Genomic DNA, 19,416 nt, shown 5'->3' on the forward strand with positions numbered 1-19,416 from the left:
TATATGTAATACAGACTATAACCTGGGCACCCAATAAATGTTTGCCAATATTAGCACTTGTGTAACAACAGTTCAGCATTTATCTGAAACAGTCCAGTTTTACTGTGATTTCTTTTCTCTGTGATGTCCAGGGCAAAGGCCATTTTCGTACTTTGAACTTAGCTAAGCAACCTTCCAAGTACTGAGCTTTGCATTTATTTCAGATTCAAGTACAGTCTCATGTCAAGATTTTTTGCAATGAAAGAGTAACTCTTTCTATTCATGATTAGAAGGTGAGCATCACTTTTAGGGTATGGCAGACAGGCAGAGTGTATGATTTGCAGGCTAATGTTTCCCCGACTCATGAAAAGCCTATTTCCCCAGGCTCAGTCATCAGTTGATAGCTCAAGGTAGTAAGACTTCCCTTATCGCAGTGGATTAATCTGGGACAGGTTACATTTGTTACATCTCCAACATGACTTGACTTGTTCATTCTATGGCATAATGTGGTGGAAAAGCATAGGAATTTGCAGCCTGAAGATTTAGTTTTGAGTTCCAATTTGACCAGTTACTCCTAGTCATGTGAACATGGGCAAGCCATTTAATCTCTCAGAATCCCAATTTTGTCAGCTGCAAAATGCAGATAACATGCAAACCTCACACAGGTGTTACTCAGATCAAATGGAACTGTATATAAGAAAACATTTTTTAAAATGCAAACCATGACATGCACTCTCATTTTGAAAATAACTACTCTTTTTATTACAAAAATAATAAATGTTCAGTATGGAACATTTTAGAACATAAAAGTAACCTGGGGCTTCCTTGGTGGCGCAGTGGTTGAGAGTCCGCCTGCTGATGCAGGGGACATGGGTTCGTGCCCCGGTCCGGGAAGATCCCACGTGCCGCGGAGTGGCTGGGCCTGTGAGCCATGGCCGCTGAGCCTGCGCATCCGGAGCCTGTGCTGCGCAACGGGAGAGGCCACAGCGGTGAGAGGCCCGCGTACCAAAAAAAAAAAAAAAAAGAATTTTAATATATTCCTTTCAGTCTATATGTCTGTATGTATCTATGTGTGTGTATATATACAGATATATACATATAGGTTTGTATTCTAATTTAAGTTTAAAAAAATTTTTTATTTAACATTATGTTTTGAGTATTGTCCGTGGGAAAAGAGGGAAACATAAAGCCCTGAGATTTTTATGTTTCCTTTAAGGAACTGGATTCTGGTCTGTCTGAATCTGTATCTACACTAATCTGGGTAGCTTCTCACCTCCAGTCAGAGGTGCCTGAGTTGAAAATAGTTGTTTGACTGTTTTTAACTGCCTGTGTCACGACGTAGGTGAGGGTATCACTAGTGTTACTTGCTTGGTGTTTTAGGATTAATTGGAGGATCCTTTTTTCTCCTAAGGGTTAACCAAAGAAGTATTTTCTTCTGTTGGTCTTTAAGTGAAAAATACTTTTTTTAAAAAAAATGGCAATGGCAACAAATAAAACAAAACTTGAAAATGGGGGGGAGCTTCCCTGGTGGTGCACTGGTTAAGAATCCCCCTGCCAATGCAGGGGACACAGGTTCAAGTCCTGGTCTGGAAAGATCCCACATGCACAGAGCAACTAAACTCGTGCACCACAACTACTGAGCCCACGTGCCACAACTACTGAAGCCCATGCGCCTAGAGCTCGTGCTCCGCAACAAGAGAAGCCACCACAATAAGAAGTCCGTGCACCGCAACGAAGAGTAGCCCCCGTTCGCCACAACTAGAGGAAGCCCGCACCCAGCAACAAAGACCCAACACAGCCATAACTAGGTAAATAAATAAATTTATAAAAACTCAAAAACTTGAAACTGGGTTTCTTTTGTGAGGGTTGGGGTGTTATAATTTATCAGGTGTTTAGAAATAGAGGTTTTAAGTTTCACATTTATCAGATACTTAAAAGCAAAGCACTTGTTTTATTGTTATTGTTGTTCTGAAGCTAATAGAACATAATTCCAAAGAGGTAACATGAAATTAGTTTTGCTATTTTGGTGGTTCTTCATCTAAAGCAAAGTTGCCATAACTTGATGAATTTTGCCTTTCTTTCTTTCTTGGTGATGGTTTTCTGCAGGTATCTAATCGGCTGTGTAAAAAGTACAGCTGAGAATTATGGTCAGCTGTGTCAAAGCAATGAGATTGGAACTGTCAGCTCTTGGGTAGTACCATTTCCAGAGACACACATTATTTTTTAAACCAAGAAGTCTGGGAGAAGCAAATATGAGCAAACTCAGATCATATAATTTTGTACAGACTGAAAGATGTTTAGAAATAAGTTTTGCATTAGAGGCAGCACAACTTTGAATAAAGCTTTTGGACTAGAAAACTCAGATCTTTATCAAAAAGCTAGAGTCAAGAAAACTGAGCTGATTTCTTTATTAAGAAAGCATTCATTTTCCTAAATGTAACTGGCGTAGTAATATGAAGGAAGTTAATCCAACTTAGAAGTTTCAACTTTTGAACATCTTAATCATGACCACATACATAATTCAGACAGACATTCAGCTGGGACACGGGCATGTGGCCACAGTAGTTGTTTCAGGCTGGTGGACACTCTCATCATTCAGGGTGTCCATTCTGATTGGATAGTGCCTTGTTGAATATGTTGACTATTACCTCTGACATAATTCAAAATGTTTATCATGAAATCAGAATTCTTACCTCAAAGTATTTTTTCTTGTGTTTATATTCTTCTTCTTATTCTACTTGGTTCCTTTGCCCTAGGATAGGCTGTCTTATGAAACAAGCAGGGCCCCTCCTTGTTGTTGCTAAATTATACATCTTTTAAAAATTATACATCTTGGGACTTCCCTGGTGGTTAAGAATCTGCCTTCCAACGCAGGGGACGTGGGTTTGATCCCTGGTCAGGGAACTAAGATCCCACATGCCACGGGGCAACTAAGCCTGCGCGCCACAACTGCTGAGCCCGCATGCTCTGGAGCCTGCGCCACAACTAGAGAGAAGCCCAGGTGCCACAACAAAAGACCCCGCATGCCACAACTAAGACCCGACAGAGCCAAATAAATAATAAATAAAAAATAAAATAAAATAAAAACAAATTATACATCTTACATAACAGAGACTAGAAAAATGAAGTACTATGATTCAAAAGTGAAAGACCACTTAAACCCTTTTTGTTCCTTATGCTCTTTATTTTGCAGCTAATGTGTAAATTGAACGTAAACGCTCTACCCCAGGTTCCAGTGGAACAGTACCTAACAGAAATGGCTAAGAACTATAATGGCCCATATAAATCCAAAGCAACCTTTATGGTCAGTACTTTCAAGAAGAGAGAATTGACTTAAAGCAGAGATTCTTACTGTGCACCGGAAGATTTTTTTTTAACTTAGGTATGTGGCTTCCACCGTAGCTCTGGCAGGATTGTAAACAGGTGACATCTGCACCTTTTCTCCACCCACATACCTTTTCTAGCAGAGCTGGACTTCTGTGGTCAGATAACCCTTTTAAGTTGTTAACGATAGAGTGGAAAACAAAGATGAAGTTACCTAGTGTTATACCTAGAAGCGTATAAAATGTTTTTAGTTCTTAAGATCTCAGCTTTATCCGAGGGTTATTTTGCATTTTAATAAAGAGCTCTTGGAATAAAGGCTACAAGATCCAAAGGCACAAGGCACCATCATTTAGCCTTGTTTCACAGTTTGAGTTCAGTAGTGAAACAGCCCATATTCAGATCCTAGCTCTGCCATTTATTAACTGTGAGACTTCAGGCAAGTGGCCTACCCTCTCAAAGACTCAGTTCTCTGGACTGTAAGAAGAGGGATAATAACAGTTAAGAGTTATTTTAAAATCTCATAAATTTGTTGAGATGATTAAATGAGCTAATACGTACAAGGAATTTATATGCAGTACCTGGCACATAGCAAATATAATCAAGTTTTGCTTTTCATCCTCATCATTATCACAGAGGATGGATGAAGCTTCCAAAAGTGATCATGAATTGTTTTAGGGCAAGAGAAATTTCTCCCTAATGCCCTCAAATTGGCAGCAGGTACCATGTTGGATTGTGATTAAAGGGCACACCTGTCTTTTCTGATGCTTTACTCTTGATGGTTTCCTGAAAGGGACTCTTTTTTTCTTTTCCAAAGAGTATATGGTTTGTTGAAAAATGACATGTTGTAAAAAAAATTTAGACAATACAGAAAGGGACTAAGAAGAAGTAAAAGCCACATGAAATGCCACCAAAGTTGTGCCTAAGAGCTCAGTCTCTGGACAACTTCTTCTTCCCTATTCTCTAGGTGATTTCATCCAACATTGTAGTTTTTAATCCCATCTTTGTGGTGAGGACTTCCACATGTTTATCACTAGCTAAGGCCTCTAGGCTGATATGAACTCCAGGCTGATGCATTCACCTGCCTTTTTTTTTCTTCGTCTTCTTTTTGGCCATGCAGCATGGCCCGCGGGATCTTAGTTCCCCAACCAGGGCTGGAACCCGCGCCCCCTGCATTGGAAGTGCGGGAGTCTTAACCACTGGAGCGCCAAGGAAGTCCCTCGCCTGCCTTCTTGATGTCTTCACTAGGATGTTTCAGATGCATCTCAAACTTACCATGTCCAAAAGTGCTCTCACCCTTTCCAAGAACGTACTCATTCTATAGTTAGTGGTAATTCTATGCTAGGGGAAAATCTTGATATCTTCCCTTTTTCTCAACCCCTAGCCCAACCAATCTTCAACAAATCCTGGTTACTCTACGTTCCAGATTTCTGTCACTTCTCACCATCTCCACTGACAGTACCACGATCTAACCTGCAATAGTCTCTGGTCTGAATTGATTGCAGTACCCTCTTAACTGGTTTTTCTGCTTCTACCCCTTTTCCCCATTAACTGATGTTTAATGCAGCTGTCAGAGATCTGGTTAGTACCTAGGTCAGATCATGTAACTCCTCTGCTTTTAAAACCCTCCAATGGCTTTTTATTTCACTTAGGATAATAGGCAACAGCTTTCCTATGACTGAGGAGGCCACCCACACCTACTGTCACCTCTTCTCTCTCGCCTCAGTCCCTCTACTCTCCGCGTGTTTACTCTGCCTCAGCCACACTGGCCTCCTCGTGCTTCTTCAAACACACACCTGCTCCCTCCTCAGGACCTTTGTACTTTGGGACTCTGTGTTCTCTAGCTCTCCGCCTGGTCCCTCCCTCACTTTCTTCAGGTCTGTATTTGAGTGTTCTCTTCTCTGCAAAGCCCTTCCCAGCTACCTTCTCTTCCCTCTTCACTGTTTTATATTTTTTCTCTATCAATCTTATCTCTATCTAACACACTGTTATCGTTCACTTAGTGATCTTGTTTCTTATCTGTCTCTCCCCCTGCAATATCAGATCCACGAGGACAGGGACTTTTGTCTGGTTTGTTCACTGTGGCATTCCCAGCACTATGCCTAGTTTATATTACAAGGTCAATAGATTTTGTCAAATGAACGGATACATCCAGAGTTTACCACTGCTTAAAGTATGATAAACTTTCTTGTAGACATATCTATGCATATTGACATCTAGCTCTTTTTTTTGACATCTAGCTCTTAATCACTGGTGTACCACAGTGTCTGACCTCATAAGCACTCAAAACACAGCCATTGAAACAGAGAGAAAGAAGAAGTATGTGGGCCAGTAAGCCTGAAGTTTGCTGTAACTGTCATTGACTTACCCTGGACCCTAAACTTCATGAGGGCAGAAACCACATGTCCTTGCTCGCTGTTTCTTCCCCCGGATTTCCAAGAGTGCTTGGAGTGTAGTAGGTATGCAGTGAACAAATGTGTAGTAAATTGAGAAGCCAATGTGATTCTTGCCTCAGGCTGAAGCCCCAGCAGGCCTGGTTAATTCACCGAGGATGTCAAGAAAAGTGCTCTTTGCAGAGGAGGTGGAACTGTAGCAGGAACGGGTGATCCATTTGGGGCATCGCCAGTATTAGCAGCAGGGCCCTCACCTGTGTCATCTCCAGCCCCTTATTTCTCACCCCTTTCTCCTGAAAGACAGGTCAGTATGGTTAAAGAAACTGAATCTGGAATGGGACTCCAAGCAGCGCTAGAACACAATCCTAAATGGGCTTTTGAATAGTAAAATGATCTTTGTGAAGTTTTTTTTAAAGCCAGGGAGCATATTTGCAATCGTTTAGCTGATGTTTGATGTGTTTTTATGATGAATTCATGAGAAAATAGGGCTTTAGTCTTATATCTACCTCTTGACAATACCACAGTATAGACTGCAAAGAACATTTTTAAGAGCTGGTCAATTTTGAAAGTCTTTAATGTGTAGTGATTTAGAGTAGATATATTTAATTACTATGTAGTGAAAACAATTTTCTCTTATGTTGAAAATAGTATAAAAATCTCATAACTTTGTGTACATAATTCTGGAGAAGTAAAAAAAAAAAAAACCTAAAGAACCATATGCATTAATTATTTTTACTCTTTGTTCCTTCGGTATGAAGTAAAGAGAAATTGTTTTATTCTTTTCGCCTTCCTAAGTATTTCTGACCTCTCGAAGCTCTTTTTTTAAAAGATTTTATATTTCAGACATAATTTTTTTAAAATTTATTTTTGGCTGTGTTGGGTCTTCGTTGCTTTGCGCGGGCTTTCTCTAGTTCCAGCGAGCGGGGGCTACTCTTCGTTGCGGTGCGCGGGCTTCTCATTGCGGTGGCTTCTCTTGTTGCGGAGCACGGGCTCTAGGCGCTCGGGGTTCAGTAGTTGTGGCACGTTGGGTCAGTAGTTGCGGTTCGCGGGCTCTAGAGCGCACACTCAGTAGTTGTGGCGCACGGACTTAGTTGCTCCGCTGCATGTGGGATCCTCCCGGACCAGGGCTCCAACCCATGTCCCCTGCATTGGCAAGGCGGATTCTTAACCACTGTGCCACCAGGGAAGTCCTCAGACATAATTTGACTCTGATTTTCCTTGCTGAAATTTTTGTCTGAACCACTTTGTGTATTGCTCAGCTTCTAGGTATTCAAGTCCTCTGCTTAAAAATAAAACAAAGAAAACTTTATTATGAAAAATTTAAACATATACAAAATTAGAGCAAATAATATAATGAACTTTCATGTACCCATCCCTCAGTTTCAACAGTTATCAATATTGTGCTGCTTTTATTTCATCTACCTATCTCTTCCTATTTTTCTTTTGATACAGAAGGAATTTAAAGTAAATCTTAAACATTATGCCTATAATTTCATCTGTAAATACTTCAGTATATGTGTGTAACACATACTCTTTACTTTCATAATATTAAACAGTGTCATTATGCTTCTGAGGAAGTCGATTTTGAAGCTCTTAACCAAGACTTGAAATGCTGATTAAACCACCTAATTCCTTAGTCCTGGATTGCCTATTTTTTTGGGGAATCAGGGCTCCTGGGCACAAATTTTAATATGGCCACCTGTGTGTGGGTCTGTAGTTTTCTCATTTACAATATCTTTCATCTCTTAAACTTTATGGTTCTCTGTCTGCCTCTCCTTGGGATAAGCCACCTCACCCTGGCACCTGGTCAAGTCCTAGATCATCCTCTGGCATGTGTGAATAGCTTGGCGGAGGAGTTTGGTGTTCTCTGAACTGGGTACCAGGAACTGGCTGCCCCAGTTACTGCGGATGTCCCAACACTTCTTGGACTTCCCAGGCTAATTTTTTTTTTTTTTTTTTTTTTTTTTTTTTTTTGCGGTACACGGGCCTCTCACTATTGTGGCCTCTCCCTTTGCGGAGCACATGTTCCGGACGGCCCCAGCCGCTCCGCGGCATGTGGGATCTTCCCGGACCGGGGCACGAACCCGTGTCCCCTCTGTCAGCAGGCAGACTCTCAACCACTGCGCCACCAGGGAAGCCCCCAGGCTAATTTTAAAGCAACTTGTAGGACTGACTGATTTTAAAAGAACAAGGATGGGGCTATGCACTTAAAGGAAAAGTAAACCATTTTACCGTGAATCCTTCCAGGGAAATGACAGTGCCCATACTAAGGAAATAAAATAACTTGAGTAGGAAACAATGAGTCAGAAGCCCTGCTCTGTTTCTGGATGGTGCATCCTTCTCTGATGGCCTCAGTTGTTCTTTTTCTTCCAGTTTATTGAGATATAATTGACACACAGCACTGTAGAAGAATAAGGTATACAGCATAATGATTTGACTTATATACATCATGAAGTGATTATCACAAGTTTAGTGAACACCCATCATCTCAAATAGGTATAAAGTTAATTTTTTTTCTTGTGATGAGAACTCTTAGGATTTATTCTCTTAGCAACTTTCATTATCATGTTGTACATAACATCCCTAGTACTTATTTATCTTATAACTGGAAGTTTGTACCTTTCGACTGCCTTCATTCCCCCCTCCCCTAAGTCCCCCTCCTCAGTTTTGTCTTCCTAAACAGGAACCTGGCACCATTTCCTCAAGTTGGGGTTTGAGGTGGTTGCAGTCTCATATCTGGTAAGATTTTTCACTCCAAAGGTGCCAGCATAGTATAGAATCATTTACACACGAAGTACAGCTACTCTAGAAAAAACAAAATATTGTGACATAGGGACTTCCCTGGTGGTGCAGTGGTTAAGAATCCACTTGCTAATGCAGGGGACACGGGTTCGAGCCCTGGTCTGGGAAGATCCCACATGCTGTGGAGCAACTAAGCCCGTGAGCCACAACTACTGAGCCTGCACTCTAGAGCCCGTGAGCCACAACTACTGAGCCTGCGTGCCACAACTACTGAAGCCCGCACACCTAGAGTCCATTCTCCGCAACAAGAGAAGCCACCGCAATAGAGTACCCCCTGCTCGCCACAACTAGAGAAAGCCCGTGTGCAACAACGAAGATGCAACGCAGCCAAAAATCTAATTAATTAAAAAAATATTGTGACATAAAACATCTCAGGTGGCCTCTTTTTTTTTTTTAAACAGCAGGTTCTTATTAGTTATGGGTTTCCTCTTTTTAAAAAGTCCTTAAAAAGCTAAGAGGAAGCTTGTCAGAGCCTCATATCCTCTGGGCTTTGGTCTTTACTTTGAAGGAACATATAGCAGATTTCTAATGCTCTTGGTAGGAGGCCAAAGAGTGTATGGAGTTAGCTGTTGGAAAATTAATTTTTACATCATTTCTGGTTTTTGTTATAACTGTAGGATTGATTCCTAAAACCTTTTCTCAGGCCAGGATAAATTGTGCTTAGGGGCCACCCTTAAAAGAATTGTAAAAATGCTTTTTGTGCAAACATTACATAGAAAACAGAGGGACTAATTTTACTCTCTCAGGCTTATTTATAGATTCAGGTGACTCAAACGATAGCAAAACAGGCCAGTGGAACTGCCTCTTTGACTCACGTCAGCGTATTTCCTCCAGGGTTGCATCCCCTCTTTCCTTTTCTTTCTAGGCTGAGGGCTCTGGCACGTGGAGAAGCAGGAAGAGTCCCTTGTGAAAGACGCTGACCACGTTTCTGTAGTGAGAGCTTTCCCCATGCGCTGCAAAGGTCATATGGCTTCAGCTGCTGATACCGAGTCACTTAAGAATCCTGCGGCATCTAGGCCCAAGAGAACAGATCCTCTTCTAGTACCACAGATTCCAACTGACATGCCACGTCTTCCAAAAACCATCTTTCACTGCTCTGGTGCCCAGTGACCTCTCATATTTCTGATTTTGGGGAACTAGGACTTATCTGCTGAGTAATAATATCACTGATATTTTTCTGGATTAAAAAAAATCCAGTTTTCCTCAATGAGATTATAATTATCTGCAGGGTAGGGACTGTCTCTTTTGCATTGTCTATTACATATTCTGTGCACCCAGGGCAGTGTGGTGTAGTGGAAAGACTCAGGCAGCACATTCATTGAATGATTACTGTATGGACTAAAAGTTACTTTCAAAGTTGGACGATCTAGATTTGAATCTGATCTCTGCTGTTTGAAGCTGGCAAATCATTTAATTTCCCTGACCTTCTGTTTCCTTGTATCTAAAATAGGGATGATAATATTTATCCTAAAAAGAGCTAATATTTATTGAGCCCTTACTTAGTGCCACCTGCTGTTTCTAAATACTCTACATGTATCAGCTCATTTAATGATCATATCAGCCTTAAGATGCTGATGATACTTTTTTTTTTGGCCATGCCACGTGGCATGTGGGACCTTAGTTCCCCAACCAGGGATCAACCCCATGCCCTCTGCAGTGAAAATGTGGAGTTCTAACCACTGGACCGTCAGGGAAGTCCCAAGATGCTGGTGCTACTATTAACTCCATTTTACAGACGGGTACACTGAGGTTCAGAAATGCTCAGAGATGTTAGGGAACTTGCTGAAGGCCACACAATGAAGAGAGGAAGAGCAAGTTTAAATCCAGGCAGTCTGGCACCAGAAAACAACACTTTTAACTACTATGCTATAGTGCCTGCATGGTTTACAAGCTCATGGTGGGTGAGGAGCAAATGAATCAATATATATGAAAATATTTTTGTAAATTGTAAGACAGAACACACTACTGCACCAGTAGTGGGCAATCAGTAAATGATTTGGTTGAATTATGAGGTGGCACAAAAAGTGTTTACACTTATATTCTCATGATGCCTGATACTTTTCAAAGTGCTTTCACACATTTGATCCCTCTGGATAATAAGCCACTTAGAATCCATTCTGGAATAAAGCAAGTCATAAATAAATATTGGACAGCTGAGGAAACAGGTTCAGAGATATTAAACACTTTGCTCAGGGCACAAATTCAGTTAAACCCAGCCAGGACTGACATCTGAGTGGTCTGACTCCTGGAGATGCCTCTTCAGTTTGTTTTTGGTTTTTGTTGTTATTATTTGTTAAATCGAAGCATACTAGTTATCAATAATAAACAAAACCATAAAAACAATGATCTTTTTTCCCCAACCATTATCTATTGCTGGAAATTTGTTGAATCCTTTCTGGTTGTTGCTGTTTTCAAAACAAAAGTCTGGGACTTTCCTGGTGGCACAGTGGTTAAGAATCGCCTGCCAATGCAGGGGACACGGGTTCAAGCCCTGGTCTGGGAAGATCCCATATGCTGCGGAGCAACTAAGCCCGTGTGCCACAGCTACTGAGCCTGTTCTCTAGAGCCCATGAGCCACAACTACTGAGCCTGTGTGCCACAACTACTGGGCCCGTGCCCCTGGAGCCCGCGCTCCACAACAGGAGAAGCCGCCACAATGAGAGGCCCGGGAACCGCAACAGGGAGTGGCCCCCACTTGCCGCAACTAGGGAAAGCCCACGTGCAACAACAAAGACCCAACACAGCCAAAAATAAATAAAGTAAAATAAATTAAAACAAATAAAAACAAATATCTCCTCTAGTATTTGGATCCATAAAACTACATTATCTTATAAGGACTTTTTCCCCCCCAAAATGTGAAAGTCTTTTTTTCCAAATAAAAATACAGTATACTTATTGCAAAAAACAAAACGTAATAAAGAAAATAAAAGTCCTCTATAATCCCACCATCCAAAGATAATCACTTTTACATTTTAGTTTTATCCTTCAACATTTTTTCTGTGTATATATACACTTTTTACAAGCTCATTTTATTTTATTTTATTTTTTGCGGTACGCGGGCCTCTCACTGTTGCGGCCTCTCCCGTTGCGGAGCACAGGCTCCGGACGCGCAGGCTCAGAGGCCATGGCTCACGGGCCCAGCCGCTCCGCGGCATGTGGGATCTTCCCGGACCGGGGCACGAATCCGTGTCGCCTGCATCGGTAGGCGGATTCTCAACCACTGCGCCACCAGGGAAGCCCTATAATACTATTTTTTAAAAATTTATTTTAGTGGGGACACAGGTTCGTGCCCCGGTCTGGGAAGATCCCACATGCCACGGAGCGGCTAGACCCGTGAGCCACAATTACTGAGCCTGCGCGTCTGGAGCCTGTGCTCCGCACGAGAGGCCGCGATAGTGAGAGGTCCGCGCACCGCGATGAAGAGTGGGCCCCACTTGCTGCAACTAGAGAAAGCCCTCTCACAGAAACGAAGACCCAACACAGCCATAAATAAATTAAAATTTAAAAATATTATTTTATTTATTTCTGGCTGCGTTGGGTCTTTGTTGCTGCGCGCAGGCTTTGTCTAGTTTTGGCGAGCGGGAGCGACTCCTCATTGCAGTGCGTGGGCTTCTCATTGTGGTGGCTTCTCTTGTTGTGGAGCACGGGCTTTAGGCATGTGGGCTTCAGTAGTTGTGGTCCTGGGCTCTAGAGCGCAGGCTCAGTAGTTGTGGTGCATGGGCTTAGTTACTCGGCAGCATATGGGATCTTCCCGGACCAGGGCTTGAACCCGTGTCCCCTGCATTGGCCGGCAGATTCTTAACCACTGCGCCACCAGGGAAGCCCTATAATACTATTTTGTAATATGTTTTTAAAAATCTGCCATACCCTGCTAGTAAAGATAGAGGTGTAGCTTCATTTTTATTGGCAGCATAGTATTCTACTTTATTGATGTGCTGTAATTTATTTATCTGAAATTTGAGGTTATGTTTGAGTAGATGGGCAGTAAGTTTTCCCAAACTTTAATAGCCAGCCACAGAAACCAAAGATCCCAGGATAATGATGATTATGCTATATATTGGGTCAATTGCTTTTAATTTTCAGTTGCATTACGAGAGGAGCTTAGTAATTATAAAGATAAATATAAGTAAAAAAATACATGAAGAGGATTTACATTTTATAATATCTGTCATTTTCTCTTTAATGTTCTGCCACTTGGCATGGTAGAATCCAAGCTCCTTCCTGTTTCTTAAGAAGATAGTTTAACTTTTCTTTTGTGGTTTGCAATGGTAAACACTTAAATTCGACTTCTAAGCAAATTTTTGTGACTTGCAAACAGAATGCTGTAGGTAACTGCTTTGGAACCTGCAAACTCCTTACTTTTACGGGAGCCCCATAACGTACTTTAGCATGTATAGCTATACCTCAGTGAAATCTGCGTTATGGCATTATTATGGTGTTCTAGTTTTACACTTTACTTGCCCTGTGATCAACAGCTGTACTATACAGTAGTGCATGGAGGGGATATGAAGTGACTGAATTCCATAAGCATTCTGCTCCCCAAATCATTTGCTCTCGGTTGATACCGCTCAGTGTGGGGGAGGGTGAGTGGGTACCTACAATTTCCTTACTCCTAAGGTGGTACCACATAGATGAACCCTAGTGGGGGAGGAGAGAGGGAGGGTCGTTTAGCAAGTTACAGCTTCTCTGAGCCTCAGTCTCCTTATTTGTAAAACTAAGTTACTTATGCTTGTCTAGTCTGACTCAGGAGGTTGTCGCGAGGGTCAAATTAGATTACATATACGAAGATGCTTTTATAAACAATGTGATATCAATATTTGATAATGAAAAATGATAATTACTATTATTACGCCCTTGGCCTCCTTTCTTTACGGCCACTTGGCATGCCCCAGTAGTTCAAGAACGAAATCGTACAGGCGGGCCTACTAAATTCAATTTTTGTAAACTGTTTTGAAATCCCCTGCATGAAACCCGCAAAGTAAAAAAGTACAACCTCCTGCTGATGACAGGTCCTAAACTCAAGATTTGTGGTTAGTTCAGTTCTCTTTGTCATCTAGCTAGGTGCTCTGCTTTATTCACTTTCAGGGATACTTTATTGCCATTTCATCTGAAGGAATGGTAGGTCACCTTTCATTTAAACGGGCCAAGATATCTTGGCTCTCTTTACATAAACATGGAAAATATTCGTGTCAGGTGTTAGTGATTATTTATCAAGCCAGGACCTGTATGGTTGGACTGTTTTGGCTCAGGTCATTAGTGCATGGAATCAGTCAGAAAGCCCATTATGGAATGGTTTCAGCTATCACTAGTCCAAATCCTCTCTTTTTACATTTGAGGAAATTGAAGCCCAGAGAGTTTAAATATCTTGTTCAATGCACAGGTTGAAACGTGATACTGGGCTTGGAATCTATTCTTCTGTGTCATCCTTTTTATTTTTATAAAATACATTGCAAAGATGCCATAAAAACCTCAGAATCCAAGACCACTTGGAGCATGTTCCTGAAGTTAACCTAAAGAGAAAGCTAAGGTCTCAAACGTGATGGGTGAGAATTTGGGGTTCTGGTGGATTAGGACCGGCACAGCCTGGTTCAGTGTTCTCCGCCCCCATCTGCCTCGCCTCCCCACGTCCTTCGCTACCTTGCTAGCCCCACCCTCTTCAGGTGGCCCCGCCACTTCCTGGTAGCCCCCCCACTTCCACCAATGCGGAACCAATGTCCGTGGGCTCTGGGGTCGACCGGATCTTTCTCGCTCAGACTCTTCGCAGCGGTGACTCGGCAGCGGCGTCTCGCGTCATCAGTGACAGCCCCGATTCTTGCTACGCTTTGCGTCGCTCTGCCAGGAGCAGTCACCTCCTCCTTGGCAAATAGTCCTCGGTGGGGTCCGAGTTCTTGGATAATAGGAGAGGGGAGGCACGAGAAGTTGCGGTCAGGGGACACGGGATCGACAAGCAGAGGGAGATAGGGACCGAAGTTTCTGCGATAGCGTGCAAAGTTAGTTAAAAACTCCTTCCGACCTACGGATCCCTCCGCCTGCAGTAGCGGTGGTGAGGCCGAGGGAGCCGCCATTTTGGATGTTAGGTTCCTGCTGCCCCTGCTGCCACTGCTGCCGCCGCCCCCGGAGCTGCAGGTTTCGTTCGAGGTTTCGGGCCGGTGAGTGTCACTCGCGGCGCAAAGAGCATATTGCCTTTTTTACCCCGCGCCTGCCGGGAGCGCTCGGCCAGAAGCTTCCTGTCAATCCCAGGTGTCCGGTCCCAGACCGTGGGGGGTGAAGAGAGGACAGAAGCTGGGCCAGGAGGGGCCCGGAGCTCAGGGGTTGTTACGACTTCTTGAGCGCCGACCCCGAAGCGTCGGACCGGGAGGGTCCGCGCGCGGCTGCGTTCCTTGCTGTGGCGTTGCCCGGCCGGTGCGGGCCTCCTTGGACCCATTGATTTTCTCAGTCTGCGCTCCTCCTTTTGGGGCTCATTCAGAGAGCCTAGGGTTTGCGGGGCGGGTCTCACCCCCGCGTGTATTGTCTATGCCACGTATCAGCGTTCTTGTATCTCGTACCTGGGTCAGGTCTTTCGTGGAACTCTCTTCAGCACTTCCAAATGCTCAGTTGAACGTCGTCTGCACCTGCATTGCCGTTCTTTTCAAACTGGACATTGGCCTCGCTTCTCTCTAGCCTTCCGACCAACTTCTTTCCCAATTTTCCGGGCTTTTTTCTCTCTCCTCTATTTTCTTAAACTCACCTGCGAATACACTGCTTACTCTTCTCTCAAACTCCTGATCCTGCAGGCGTCGATAACTAATAATTCTCCCGATCTTCTTGACCGAGTCGGGACGTTGGTTGTGTTTCCTTGTTAGGTATAGGAGATTCGTCGAACCACTCGCTCAGAGTGTACTTCAACAGTAAATGTTTATAAAGTTCATTAAAGGGCTTTGAGGGGGAAGGTGGTAGGCAGAGGCTGTCAAATGTTTTCTCATTTGTGGATTCCCTTTTCTATGCTGAACACTTAGCTTTTGGGTACTTTTTGACACTTAGTATTTTTCTTGATGTATATCCCTGACCATGGAAATCTGCCTGTGAAAAAGAATTTTTTTTTTTTTTGAAAAAGAATCTTAATCTGACATTGGTAGAAAGGAAAGTAACTTTTTTGGCTACTGTAGGGATTAGTTAACAGAAGAGAGGAGTGAATGAAAATTTCTTAGTGATTTTAACTTTCAAGTGGTTTGTGCAGTAGTGTTCTTCGTTGACTAACTCCAAAAAGATACTTGGATTGACTTCGAGTATTGGATTTTTCTGGAGATAGTTGGATTTTAAATACTCACTTTTACTGTTCTCCATAGTGCTTGTCAGACTGTATACCCCTTAACTTTTGTTTTAAAAATATAGACTCTCCAGGTACCCATAATTTCACCAATTTTATTCTACTCTTAACATATGTTTTGCAGTATAGCATGCTTGAATAAAAAGCATTTCACTGCAATTCACTGATTATTTCTTACATTTCAAGTTAGGTGTGATTTAGTCACCTCTATTTCACCTCAGCCTGCGTTTTAACATCTGCAAAAGAGAAATAACTTATTTGAGATTGTAGCCTAGTGACTGCTGAAACTTAAATTTATAACTTGAACTGGATCAAATCTTTTAATACTTCTAATCCATGTATAAGTGCGTTGTTCTCATCAGGTTATTATCAGGTAGATAAATTCGTGTACTAGTCTTATGATGTCTTAGTAGAAAAGTGAATGTTTTCATTGTAAATAGTGTTCTTGTTATTTGTTTTAAGGAGACTTTTCAAAAATATATTTACTATTTGTGTATTTACTCTGAAGCTATGGAGTTTTCTCTTTTGGTTTGAAGAACTGTCAAACAGAACATATATGGAATCCTCACTCATTTACTAAGTATCCCCTTGTAGTTGTTACTGAAATGTTTCATTTCTGAGATACACTTTTATATATATTTTTTATTTTATTTATTTTTTAAATAAATAAATTTATTTATTTATCTTTGGCTGCATTGAGTCTTCGTTGCTGCGCACAGGCTTTCTCTAGTTGCAGTGAGCAGGGGCTACTCTTGGTTGCGGTGTGCGGGCTTCTCATTGGGGTGGCTCGTCTTTGTTAAGGAGCACGGGCTCTAGGTGTGTGGGCTTCAGTAGTTGTGCACACGGCCCCAGTAGTTGTGGCTCGCGGGCTCTAGAGCGCAGGCTCAGTAGTTGTGGGCATGGGCTTAGTTGCTCCACGGCATGTGGGGTCTTCCCAGACCAGAGCTCGAACCAGTGCCTTGGCAGGCGGATTCTTAACCACTGCGCCACCAGGGAAGTCTCTAAGATACACTTTTAAAACAAGGTATTGGAAGACCTATCAGATAGGTGTTATTTACTCAGTTCCTTTCATGGTATTATGTACTGGTATTTAAATGTCATTCATTCTTAGGTAGTTTGCGTTCAATTGGAGAAAGCATCCTTTGCCTTGCTAATGATAAGTAAAGTGTTTATTTTAGTGCACATTTAAAAATTTTTATTATTATTTATTTTATTTATTTATTTTTGGCTGCGTTGGGTCCTTGTTGCTGTGTGTGGGCTTTCTCTAGTTGTGGTGAGCAGGGGCTACTCTTCGTTGCGGTGCGCAGGCTTCTCGTTGTGGTGGCTTCTCTTGTTGCAGAGCATGGGCTTCAGGCGCCCGGGCTTCAGGAGTTGTGGCCCGCGGGCTCTTGAGTGCAGGCTTAGCTGCTTAGTGCAGGCTTAGTTGCTCTGCGGCATATGGGATCTTCCTGGACCAGGGCTCGAACCCGTGTACCCTGCATTGGCCGGCAGATTCTTAACCACTGCACCACCAGGGAAGCACCTATTTTAGTGCACCTTTGATTGATCAGCACATACTTGAATGTCTGCTTTGTCTAAGGGGTTCTTGGGATTATACTTGAAATAAACATTGTTTAGGAAACCTCAGTTTATTTTCTTTTGGAGCAGTTGCTTGTTCTTTGATCTGTTTCACTGACAGCAGTTCTAGATTTGAAGATGAATTTTAGAGTGAAACTATAAAGTACAAAAATTGTCAGCAATGCCTTGGTGATATTTCATCTCACTATTTTTAAAGTAGTCTTGAAATCAGTCGTGTACAAAAACAAAAACTCAAGTTTTTATGTGATTTGTAACAACTCTATGCAAATTGAAAAAGTTGAATGAGTATTTTCCAAAAGATTATTTTTTAATTAAAAAAATTGAATTGGGAAAATACATACCAAAACAGATTTTCAAAATGCTTAATCCCCTTATTTGCATTTGCTGAGAATTTAAAAATTTTGTGTATACAGCAGGATTTGATATCAAAACTTTAAAACTCTTATTTAGATTTAGCTTCAGAAAATCTAAAACTATTCCTTTCTTCAAACTGCAGCAACCTGTTTATCTGTTTTAGGTGCTTATCATTCAGTCTTCCTTTATGAATCGTTCTCAGTTGATTTTGGCGTTCTTTCATCCCTTTGTTACTTACATTCAGTTTCTTTCATGCAGGATGGTATTAAAGTAGCAGTTTTAAAATTAAGGGAACATATAGATTTATCTAAGTTCTTATGTTTCTTGGTTTATAGGTTTTGAGAATCATCTTTGTTAAAAAGTATTAGGATTTTTCCATTTGCTTTTTAAAAAAATTAATTTATTTATTTTTGGCTGCATTAGGTTTTCATTGCTGCATGTGGGCTTTCTTTAGTTGCATCGAGCGGGGGCTATTCTTCGTTGCGGTGTGTGCGCTTCTCATTGTGGTGGCTTCTCTTATTGCGGAGCATGGGCTCTAGGTGCGTGGGCTTCAGTAGTCGTTGCACGTGGGCTCAGTAGTTGTGGTTCGCGGGCTCTAGAGCACAGGCTCTTTAGTTGTGGCACATGGGCTTAGTTGCTCCGTGGCATGTGGGATCTTCCCGGACCAGGGCTCGAACCCGTGTTTCTTGCATTGGCAGACGGATTCTTAACCACTGCGCCACCAGGGAAGCCCTCCATTTGCTTTTTGTATAGAAAATTTTGTATCAGTAAAGGCGTCATTTCTACCTTCAAAGTACATGTAAGGTTTTTCTTCACTGAAGGAGTAACATAAAACGCTTAATTTGCCATGAGTTCTGCTTACTGGAACAATCTCTTGTCAAAGTTTGAAGAGTCCAAAAGTGGAAGAAAAAAACCCCCACACTTGCCAAACTTGTTGAGTCAGTATTAACTAACACTTTTGTACAAAAACGGGCAAGGGTTAGGATAATATGATTAAAACGAGAAATGCTTTTTTCACTAGGTACTTGGAAATTTTGCCTTTTTTGGGGGGGCCTTGTTTTGGCCTACTCAGACCATTGGAGAGAGAAAATTAATGAGTTATAAGTATTACCAGTGAAAAACAGTCTTAGAAGGAAAAAAAATTGTTTTTTCTTTTTTTAAAGATGGAGAAAACATATGTGACCTTTGCACTTTATTAATAATTAAAGACATCTCAAAGGCAAGTAGTTTTTACCCTCCTTTCTCTGTTGTTACAGTGCAGCAGTCACAGTGTAACCTGATATGCAGTTGCTTTGCTCACTCCAGTTTGCATGTTATAGCTGATTGTGTTGGGCTGAGCATCCTAGGCTTTGCAGCTTATCTGGCTTTGAGGTTAATGTTATGGATTCTTGGGAAGAGCAAATATGAGAAAGACATGAACTTAGATCTTTGGAACTGTAAAATATTTCCACTCCCCTCCTTATAAGCCTTTGGGTTAAAATTAAGACTGTCAGAGCATAGATGATGTACACTACTTGGTTATAAGATGTAACTTTTGTAAATGATCACACAGTTGAACAACTCAAATTAAAAGAAGTTCCATCAGTGTTTTTGCAGCTCAGTTTAGTAGCTACTTACTAAACCTCACTCTTGGGAAATTGTTCAGTTTCAAGCTGAAGAAAAGGAAGGGAAGTTAATTTTTTA

At 41.9% G+C, this 19,416-nt stretch overlaps 1 protein-coding gene across 1 annotated transcript in view; it reads left to right on the plus strand.

Annotated features, from left to right (window-relative positions):
• The first annotated feature begins 14,316 nt into the window (after positions 1 to 14,316).
• AP1G1 (adaptor related protein complex 1 subunit gamma 1) overlaps positions 14,317 to 19,416 on the plus strand; it is a 79,545-nt gene continuing 74,445 nt past the window's right edge. The window contains exon 1 of the mRNA XM_059999020.1: positions 14,317 to 14,644. The gene's annotated coding sequence lies outside the window, so the exon portion shown is untranslated. The remainder of the gene's footprint in view (positions 14,645 to 19,416) is intronic.

Source organism: Delphinus delphis, chromosome 20 (genome assembly GCF_949987515.2).
Source record: "Delphinus delphis chromosome 20, mDelDel1.2, whole genome shotgun sequence".
NCBI classification, from domain to species: domain Eukaryota; kingdom Metazoa; phylum Chordata; class Mammalia; order Artiodactyla; family Delphinidae; genus Delphinus; species Delphinus delphis.